This window comes from Etheostoma spectabile, chromosome 8 (genome assembly GCF_008692095.1).
Source record: "Etheostoma spectabile isolate EspeVRDwgs_2016 chromosome 8, UIUC_Espe_1.0, whole genome shotgun sequence".
Classification (NCBI taxonomy): Eukaryota; Metazoa; Chordata; class Actinopteri; order Perciformes; family Percidae; genus Etheostoma; species Etheostoma spectabile.
The window spans coordinates 16,752,513-16,760,218 of record NC_045740.1 but is presented as its reverse complement, the minus strand read 5'-3'; the positions used below and the strand labels follow the sequence as shown (position 1 = coordinate 16,760,218).

Genomic DNA, 7,706 nt, shown 5'->3' with positions numbered 1-7,706 from the left:
CACACACACACACACACACACACACACACAGATCTGTGGCAGGCTTGACGAGGCAAGTAAAGACCAAGAGAGAAACGGTGCATGTGTGTGTTCCTGCATTTGTCTTTAGTATAGTGTGTATCTGAGCTCTACGCTGAGTCCAAACCAGAGATCGACATCTCTCTAATCAGTCTGGTCTGTGTTTACTACAGTTTCCATTTGTGGTGCGTTTGTTTCTTTATCAAGTGTTTACTACTGTTGCCTGGAAATGATGGTGGCGTCCATTCTTTCAAACATTGGCAAAACATCCAACGAACATGTGGGTGGATCCAGGTGAGTAAGACTGAAAGAAGCTGAAAGGGCTGTCTGTACAGGCTGCAAAGAAGTAAACAACAAGCTATCTTCTTCCACTGCCATCAGTGGAAAAAAAATGTCATGTTGAATCTAGTTACGTTTTATTTTCTGCTCATACATCTGTGAGGCATTTCAGCTCTCGTTTGAACAATGCCGGAAGGACACTAATGATATTGTCATGACATGAGCACATGGCGATCTTTATTCCTGTGCGAGTTTGGAATGTGTTCTGACTGCACACAAACAGTTCCACCGTTACCTGAAACAGACAGAACTGAAACATAATACTGGTTCACCGAAAGACAGTTGTTACATACAGACTGATTGCAGTAATATAAAGCCCACAGGCTTATTTCTATTGTAAGATGCCAAGTCTGGCAAGTTTACATTTCAAATGTAAATATCCAAAGTAATCACATTAAAGAAATAAAAAAAACATAAAAGGTAAGGTCCCTATATTCTGAGAGTATGTTTGTGAGCCATTTCTTCATAGCCTGCTTTAAATGTATCACTGCTTCAATGAGTTGCAATTATAGTGGATTTGTCCCAACAATCAAATTCACTGAATGCTACGATTCCATTGAAGCTTATTCATATTGGTTAGAAATTACTGCTGATATCAGTGCTGGTGTGACACTGATGATTAAAGGGCACTGCTAACTAATCGAGGCAGCGATAGCATCTCCTATGTTCTGCAAAGTAAAATGACTGTTTTTGTCCAAGGTGTCTGGTGGCTTTGAAAAGATCAATATGTAAAACTGTGGAGATGAATACCAGCAAAACGGACCACCTAAAAAAATCAATATCAATTTAAATATATGCTATATTAAAAATATTTTCCCTGTGCTGTTACTTCCAAACTTGACACAGCTACTGTTGACTCAGCTAGTGCTAGCTTACCTATTATTCGTAACCTTATTGATTAGCTTACTGTGGTAACCCATGTCACTACTTTTATTAGGCTACTCACTGTGGGCTCATTTTTCACTCTTTCTGCAAGTCCTACATCTCATTACAATTAACAAACATGGCCAGAAGTAGCTTCAAAATGACGTTTGAGCAGTATAACACAGTTATGATGACATACAACATGAAAAAGGAAAAATGCAAGTTACATTTATGTATTTATTTAAAGAAAAAAAGTTGAATCAGATTGCATGTATACATGTGTATACAATACAGGGGAAAAGGATTTGGCCGTACATCATTCACACAAAGAATTATTTACATTTTGACAGACTTAACTCCAGTAGTGGAATGTAACTAAGTAGATTTACTCAAGTACTGTACTTGAGGAAAGTCACAATATTGAGTTACTTGCACTTTACTTGTATCTATTCTTCTTTTCATGCCACTTTCTACTTTTCCTCCGCTACATTTCAGAGAGAAAATATTGTACTTTTTACTCCACTACATTAATCTGACAGTTGTAGTTACTAGTTTTGGATTGAGTTTTACTTTTGACACTTTAAGTGCATTGTCCTGATGATACATACTTTTACTTAACATTTTCAATGCAGGACTATTACTGTAACAGTTTTACAGTGTGGTATTAATACTTTTACTGAAATAAAGGATCTGAACACTTCTACCACTGTGTACCACTAGGCTGTAATGTGTCTTGGTGCTGAGGCAGTTTCAGTTGCTGATTGGATGGATTTTCATCACATGGCCATGCGTCACAGTAAACAAACACGTCTGCCTTCTTGAAGCTAAAGAAAGGGTAATTCTTTGCATTTTACAGCTTCTTGATCATGCAAATGGTAGATTGTATTGCTTATTTTTGAAGAAGGACATTTTCAATGCAAGGCTTTTTATCCATGTGTCGTTTTTTTGGCTTAACTTATGAGCTTTTTACATGTCGGTGGGTTCTACCAAGACACTTTTCACATGGTAAAAATAATTTGTAAGGACAAATACATTGTCCATATGCCTTTTCCATTACCTTAACCTCTAAACCTTGATGGGAGTGGTCAGGATCCCTCAATTCCTTAATTTGTTTTCATCACCTCCTCCACCTCCCTGCCTCTTCTGTACTCTGTGAAAGTGGATCTAAACCAGCCTAGATCCTCACGGGGAGTGGGTGTGGGGGGTTGGGGGGGGGAGACGAGTGAGTGTAAAAAAAGAAGCAGCAGTCAATTCTTATGACCATACAAGGCTGCCTCACATTCCTGCCTCCGACATTTATAATGCTCTTAAACTCTGTTCCTGGTGCTTGCCAAAACTCTGGGGAGGGCTTCTTATCTAGCTACAGTACAGGAGGCATTGATTTATATTTTCTTTTCTCTTTTTTTTTACTCTAAGGAGGGAGTTATGGGAGCATGATGAGTGGTGGAAGGAGGGATGATTGACTGTAAAAGGCTAATGAGAACAAATAACAGTGGAGAAAAAAATGAGGTCAAATAGACATATGGGAGTGTAGCTCTGCAATGAGAAGTTTCCTCTTAAAGGCCTACTGATTAGAATGAAAACATGCTGCATGCGTACATGAATTTGGGTTTGGAGCAGGATTGTCTCATATGTCAGCAGTCTGCCCAAAATAATCCTTATCTTTCTTACTATTTTACATATGTGCATAAAATATATATATCCGTATATTTTATAGATGTACATAGGGTTGCTTCAATCTCGTTTGCACAGGTGTTGCACATGTGTATAATAACAATAAAGGCATTCTATTCTATTCTATTCTATTCTAATAACTACTAAAGGCAACAACACCGAGGAATTTGGCATAAAGAGTGATTTAGACTGGATTTATAAAACATAACTAATTTACGTTGAAATCGGCTTTGCAAGGTTTTAATGATGTGTTTTCTAATCAAAGCATCTTAATTTCCCATATTTAAAGTCAGCATGCTAATTATCATACTTTCCCATGAAAATGTATATATTTTTAAACGTACAGGGTCCAAATTCTTCTGGGCTCACACACTTGTTAGTTGTGGCTTTTTTTAAATTATGTCAAAAAGGTCATGATTTAATTCCTGCGGGTCAGTAGGTTAATCCATGTTAGTTTAGAGAGACATTGGTATGTCAGCTTACACTCCCACACACACACTCACATCCACCTCTTCAGTATCAGAGTGCTGTTCCATGTCATGAGTTAAGAGTGTGTGTGTGTGTGTGTGTGTGTGTGTGTGTGTGTGTGTTTTGGGGGGGGGGGGCAGATTTTCACTGTTCTTCTCTGCCTGCACAGCAGTGTATCCCCTCGTTAAAACCAGATGTAAAAAAGACAAATCCAACAGGCGTTTTTATACACACACACACACACACACACACACACACACACACACACACACACACACACACACACAAGAATTTACGTGTGGAACTAGTATGCACCTACAGTAAGTTTGATGAAACACACACACTGACATGTATCCATGCAAGCACACACAGTCACAAACATTCTTACTGCTGACCATAAATGTCGGATTAGACCTCTTCTCATGACTGTGTGGGTGTGTACAGCCTGTGTTTGGTTGACATCTCTCTCACTCTCCTGTTGCACCTGTCAAAGGGAATACACTTTACATCTTTGTCATTCTTTGTAGTTCGTTGAGTTCTGTGACCTTATGTAATAGCCAGCCGAGATCCGCCCAACTTCAACTTGACCAGAGGTCTAATCAGCCAGAATAAATAAAAACATCAAGGCTTATTCCTCGATGTTACACCACTGCCTGCTTCCCAGGAAATTTGACTCCCTCCATTTCCCTTAGATACTTGTACTTGCTAAGGAGTCATATATTTTTTAAAGAGTTGGGAGATAAACTAGTCCTTAAAGGACAGTGAATATAGCACTTGCATTGGTCAAGTGGTCAGAAACACAACTCCAAATAATCTCTAATGTTGCTCTGTGTCTGTTGGATGTATGAATATGTAATTCTTTACCAACGTGTTGCCAAACCTGCAATAACTGATTTTTTTTGGCCACTTGCGAGCAGCAGAAATAAGTTATGAAGACAATACCGACATTTTACTGTTGCAATAAATGGTCAAGACCTTGCCTGAAACAAAAGTCGTGTTCAGGAAAAGGGAAATTAAATCATAGAGGAAATAAGGAAGCACGTAAATCTGATTGGTTGTTGGAAGGCCGATGACTAAATGATGTTTAGCCATGGCCAGATTTTCTCAGCTGACAAGCTTGTTGACCATCAGTGCAGTAGCCAAACTATTTCAATGATCATTCTGGTCTATGGGAAATTAATGAACTTCCAATGACTTGTATTATGCTGGTGGCACCGTGGGCTCAGGGTGGAGGATCACGAAAAGAAGAAAGAAATGTAGTTTTTGGAGATATGTAGTTTTTCCTCTGCCATTCAGAATTCTAATCACATAGTGTTCACTAACAGAAGATCAAACGGTCCAGCTCTGATGTGTCAAGGAATATTTGACACCAGTTTATTATGGATCGTCTGGAAAAAGTTCTGCTACTTTAATTAATCAAGTCAGAGCTGGAGGGTGACACGGGAATCAATTGTCGCTCCCATCCCATCCCGAGCCCACTACAATACTCCCGGCATGTCCCAATCACATGACTGCCCCCCAAAAAAATCCTGTCCCGCAAGATCCAGCAGAAAGACTACCGGAGCCCATCCTGGGTCCTGCATACTGTGTCGTCGTCCCCCCACTGGATTAGTATCTTACCTTCTATCTGCTGTCTCCTATGTTGCTTATTTTTAAAATAGTATCCTCCATTGTCATTGTTTAGGCACCTTTTTTTCCACGTCTTATTCCATCCACATCATGAATTGACTCGACTCATCCGACTACTACCAAACTAGTATTAAGCTACACACTTTCAAACAGTCGGCTATCGCATCACTTAGTTCCCTCAGGTGGCATATTAACAAAACAGGAGTTTTGCTTTTGCCGAGAAGCCCTGGCAGGAATGCAGACGAACCAAAGATAGCAATCTATTACTGCATTTTGTACCTAAGTTATACACACACATAGGCCTAGTTAGGATAGAGTGGTTAGTAGAACTGTTTAGAAGTGGACTATTCCTATAACTACTTGGTCGGAAAGAGGTTATAGTGAAAATAAGTATGTTTTGTCAATGCTTAAAGCTTGAAATCAATACGTGACTTAATAAGGTCCTTGCTTGTGAGATGTAACATTCATGGACTCCTTCCAATCACTTCTCGGTTTACTAATTGGTAGGTGCCGCAATAAATTTGCACTGTAAATATTAGATACTTACAAAACTAAAACTCCCAAAAGAAATGCTTTAATAAGCATCACAGATTTTCAAGTCAACTGCTTTTCATTTTAGGCAAACTGCTACTTGGAACTGAATTCAGTGTCGGGGGGAGAAAAGGACACTGAATGTGTACATGTTTGGAATGAGTCATGCACATAAAGTAATGATGCATTCATGGCCAGATAGTACCCCCTTTGTTCTCAGAATGCTGCTGTTGTTATCCAACAGAAAATTAAAAAATTCCTCAACGATGTTTAATCAGGCAAAATGGGTGCGTAGATAAAAAGTCAAACCCACGTGGATGCATTGTGATACTGTTGCTGTGGAAACTCTAAATGTTATAATGCTCTGAAGTTAAACCTTTTAACCCATAACTTTGTTGCTTGGCCTCTAATCCAGACACAGCAGAGTATTACTGTCATCATGACATCATTTCATCATTTCATACTTTACCTTAACCTTGAGCAGAGAATTAATTACCTCCGGCTGGAGCTTTTTCCAGCTTGCAGCATTGAAAAGAGGAAGAGCGTGGTCGACAATGGCAGGAAAGGGAAACTTGTAAAGGGAAGTTTGGCTATAGGCACAACATTAGCAGGGAGGAGAGTGCATTGGTAGTAGGGGAAAGAATTGGAAATGTTTGCACATAAACAATGCAGCTTATTCTTGACAACATAACAAATTTGAATGTGCTCCAAACAGGCTGTAACTGTAGCTTTAAAAAAAGGAAATTGTACCATAGATTTAGTCCTAACAAAACATTGGTTTTGTTAGGACTAAATCTTAAGTGAAGAGATGCTTCACAACACTTTTCTGTGCCACAAATGAGATTTTTAATGACGACATATAGGCATGGACCAATCACTGAATAGATTATCAGATACATTCACAGTGACTGGAGAAATTCCTAAGAGGAGTTAATATTCAACAAACATTTGATGATGAAGAAGTTTTCAAGAGAATACATTATGATACACACCCCCCTCACTCTAAAGCCTTGCCCCCTCAGCTTCCCCCCTAAATGATGATCCATAAACTGCCACTATATTCACAAGCTTCTTAAAAAAATGTAACTAAACAATCCATTTAACAAAAGTTAACAATTTAATTTTTAATTTTAAATGTGTTCTTAGCCCCCTGCCCCTCAAATACTTAGCTACGTCCCTGCATCAAACATGCAGAGCGGCGTTCACCCAGCCTGGCTGCCCCCTGCGCTGCCCCCGAGCCTCTGAAGGTAAAGTCAGTTTCCCCAGGTGAAGATTAAACACGTTTACCTTAAATACCACAGCGATCTGTTAATGTCTCTCCAGGACCACTTACACCCCGCTTTACAACATGCTAAGGTCATGTACTAAATGGATGGCTGAACTCATCTCAACATGAGAGCTACCTTCAGTCTAGGGAACCACCGAAACTGGGAACTCTTAAGTTATTCACAGTCCTAGTTAGGGGGTTGGGTGTAGGGATTACAGCAGGACACTAGTAGTAAAAGCTAAATCCTGTAGCACTGCCAGCATGTTTAACTGAAACAAACATTGCCAACTGAAAGACAGAGTCCTTTACTGGTGAACTTACCATGAAGTGTAAACAGTAACCAAGAGACCCAAAGTCAATATGAAGCAGGATTAGGGTAATAAAATACTGCCTCGGTTCGGAGGATCTGTTATTGTCAACAGAAAGCTCTATTTAAGTATTTCTAGATAAGAATCAGACTTTACTTCTGGCTCAAAGTTCATTTGTGCCACAACGCTCAGAAACAAACAGTCTGCTGCCACATTTGTGGCCCTGCAAATGTTTATTACAACGCCTGTTGCACCTGAAACAAAATTACTGGATGGATGAAAACTGGAGAGAACTTTATTTTACTTAAAGGTGCCCTTCCGCACATATTTCATTACTTTGTGGTAAAGTTTTACCATGGACTCTGTAACATTCTTTGTGGAATAAAGCCTTGGTTGCCTTGTTTCAAGCCATTCTAGGGTTGTATAGAAAGCCTGCAGGAAGACTCCATTTGTGCCAGTTCTCATTAATATTTAACAGAGCTAAGCTGCTTGACTCTGATTGGCTAATAGCTGTCCAACTGGGAGAGCTCATGAATAGTAATGAGCTCAGGCAACATGATGTCAGACTGACCAGCTGTTGGGATTGGCCTGATTTCTCCTCTTATTTC

At 39.5% G+C, this 7,706-nt stretch overlaps 1 long non-coding RNA gene across 1 annotated transcript in view; it reads right to left on the bottom strand.

Annotated features, from left to right (window-relative positions):
* The window catches only part of LOC116693819 (uncharacterized), a 17,464-nt gene that overhangs the window by 9,122 nt on the left and 636 nt on the right, over positions 1–7,706 (bottom strand). Inside the window, exon 2 of the long non-coding RNA XR_004333001.1 lies at positions 1,918–1,921. This is a non-coding gene — a long non-coding RNA (uncharacterized LOC116693819). The remainder of the gene's footprint in view (positions 1–1,917; positions 1,922–7,706) is intronic.